Consider the following 3,250-nt stretch of genomic DNA (forward strand, 5'->3'; position numbering starts at 1 on the left):
ACTGCCATGAATTTAAAAGGCCCATAGAAACAGAATACTAAAATACGACCAATATTAGAAATAATATGACTGTATAATGTTACAGACTACTGAGCCAAATGGTGGATATGGAAAGGTGCCTGAATTGTACAAAGGCAGGTTATTTGTCAAGGCAGTTTACTTAGACCATCCTGATCAGATAAATTACTCACTGTCCTCATAATGAAAATCAAGCGAAGCCTGGACTTAATTTTGATGGAGTGAAAAAGCTAGTTGATGATGCAGAGGGGGATAGGAACCTCAGGAGAATGCACCTGGATTATTTCTCAGCTTGGTTTTGATACATGGGGTGTGTTGCAAGTAATTTATTACTAATGGTGAAAGCACTAAAATTGCACATGATCTGCCTTCTAAAAATACATACATTTGAGTGTAGTCAAGGTTATCTCAATGATATCATTGCTCTCATGTTCTTACAACTATGTTTTTTTAAGTGAGAGAGAAAGACTGGTGTTAGCAAAAGTAGCAAGGAATGCCACATAATCAATAGCTTGTTTATCAGTATCCCCAGAAACACTGTAGAGAGCAAGCCTAACTAATATGTAACTAATATATGTGGCAGCTAAAAATGATTACAATGTTTTATTTTCAGGAAAAATGTATTTGAGTTTTGTGAAAACTGTGGTATACCAGTGAGAGTATATCACCTGTGAGATTATTATCAATAATAATATCAAGACTAATATCAATAATAATAATAATAGTATGAAAAATTGTGAGCATTCAAAGCTCTTATGGCCAGAAAAGGGAACCCCGAATAGAGTCAGGCAAATACCCTGGCTTTGGGGAAACTTTAAAAATATTCAAGGAAAAAAATAGTTTTGACTCATGAAATTGAGTCTCAAGTAAGATTATGGTTAATGAACAGAGATTTTTTAAAACCAAGAAATAATTCAAATAAAATGGGAGACAGGTCAGGAAAGTCAAATGGTTGTCTATTAATCTCAAATTTCAAATGACATGTTTATAAAATATAAGAAGGGAGAGTAACCAAAGATGAATGGGGAAATGTAGCAGATCTACTACAAAAGTTCTATTGAGTAAGACCCAAATGAACTGAGGATTTTAAAAAAGATAAAGATGACCTGTTTTTGAGGAAAAAAAGGTAAAGGTGACCAAAAGGAGCCATGAGGCTTTATTTTATTTATTTATTTTTCTAGAGATAGGGCCTCACTGTATTGCCCAGGCTGGAGTGCAGTGGCATGATCATGGCTCACTACAGCCTCAACCTCCTGGCCTAAACCTGTCCCCTCACCCTAACCTCTCAAAGGGCTGTGATTATAGCCATTAGCCACTGCATCAGACAGATGCTTTTTTAGTCAAAAAGATCAAGGAGGGGAGAGTGACAACAGCAAGATGTTGAATGGGAGGTCCCAGACTTCATGTCCCTTCAATAAAATGTCCAGCTAACAACTGTCCACAGACAAGAACTTTTGTGAAAAACCCCCTAAATTGGGAATGAGTCTGACACTAGTGTGGACCACAGAACTGGATAAAAACCACATTAAAATGGTAAGAGAAATGGTCTTATTTTGACCACATCTCTCCTCCCTTTTCCCCAAATTGGCACAGGGCCACACAGAACTCCCCCAGGTCCATGCTTCTACTTTGTTTTTCCTTGGGTCATAAAATTTTATTGGCAGATCAGGGAAGAGCCAGAGGTAAGTGTTCCTTTCTTCTCATCCTCCTACCCAGGAGACATCCTTTAAAGGAAAGCAGAAGCCCAGGAGCCTGCCACCTTAGAGGATCTTGGAGGTGGACAGGTTGTTGTAGTGATCTTCCTGGCCCTCGAGCAGGCTGAGGTAGGTGGTGATCTCCTGCTCCAGCCACGACTTGATATCCATGAGCCACTGGTACTCCTGGTTCTGCCTCTCACTGTCAGCTAGCACATCACCCAGCTGAGCTTCAGTACTGCTGATCGGCACCTGGATCTGCACCAGCTGGGCTCCAAAGTGCGCTGGTGGCCTTCCAAGGCGGCTTTCACGCTAAGCTGCCACTGCAGCTCAATCTCAAGACCCTGGAGGGTGTGCCACAGGTCAGTGACCTCGGACCTGTACATCTGGAGCTACTTTGTGTGGCCAACAAACTCCTGGTTCGGTTCCTCAGTCTGGCTGGTGAACCAGCGTTCAGCATCTTTCCGGTTCTGCTCAGCCATGACCTCATGTTGGCTCTGCACGTCACTCAGGATGTTGGTGACATCCGCACCTGGAGCCGAATCCACTTCCACACTGACCTGGCCTGCCATCTGGCCCCTCAGGGCATTAATTTCCCCCTCATGGTTCTCTTCAGGTAGGCCAGCTCTTCCTTCAGGCCTTCGGTCTGCATCTCCAGGTCGGTCCTGGCCAGGGTCAGCTCAATAAGCACCCTGTGCAGGCCATTATATCAGCCTCTACACTCATGAGCAGAGTCTGCTCCCTCTCATACTTGGTTTGGAAGTCATCTGCAGCCAGACAGGCATTGTTGATCTGCAGGACAATCCTGGAGTTCTCATTGATGGCACCAAGAATCTTGTCCCGCAGGTCCTCGAAGGTCCTGTAGTAGTGGCTGTAGTCATGGGAGGGTCTGGGGCCCATGATTTTAAAATGGGAAAACAACAGAGACAGACATCCAGCTTCCCTAGCATTCTAAGGTGCGTCCCAGGAAGCTCAGACCAGTCTTGCCTTATGGGGGACACTGGAAGTAATGGCATGGTTAGACTGTCTGGAGTCAGTTAGAGACAAAAAAAGGAGACAGAGCTCACAGTGACCAGTGTGCAGATCTTGGCAGTAGCTTTGTGGTCCTGCCAGCTGTGGTGCCCAGACAGAGATTCCAGCCAACAGCACAGTCCACGTCCAAAGCTAGACTGATCACTCCCAGAAGCATGGTGGGAAATTCAACCTGGCTTTAGTCTCTAGACATCCAGCGTCCAAGCCCAGCCTCAGAGCCTATTCAGGGAGATGCCACAACATTGCATTTCTTCAAAGCACAGGTGCCAAACCTGTCCAACATGGGAGGCCATAAAGTGGCTTGATCTGGCCCCAGAGCCCACATTAAGGCACCACCCAAGCAGGGCAGCAAGCCTCAACTGTGCATTTCTTTTTTTTTTTTTTTTTTGAGACGGAGTCTTGCTCTGTCGCCCGGGCTGGAGTGCAGTGGCCGGATCTCAGCTCACTGCAAGCTCCGCCTCCCGGGTTTACACCATTCTCCTGCCTCAGCCTCCGGAGTAGCTGGG

The 3,250-nt window shown here is 45.2% G+C and overlaps 1 pseudogene; it reads right to left on the bottom strand.

The window, feature by feature from the left end:
* Positions 1–1,778: 1,778 nt before the first annotated feature.
* On the bottom strand, positions 1,779–2,612 carry LOC105514434 (annotated as a pseudogene).
* Between the last annotated feature and the right edge of the window lie 638 nt (positions 2,613–3,250).

This window comes from Colobus angolensis, unplaced genomic scaffold (assembly GCF_000951035.1).
Source record: "Colobus angolensis palliatus isolate OR3802 unplaced genomic scaffold, Cang.pa_1.0 Scaffold244, whole genome shotgun sequence".
Taxonomy (NCBI): Eukaryota; Metazoa; Chordata; class Mammalia; order Primates; family Cercopithecidae; genus Colobus; species Colobus angolensis.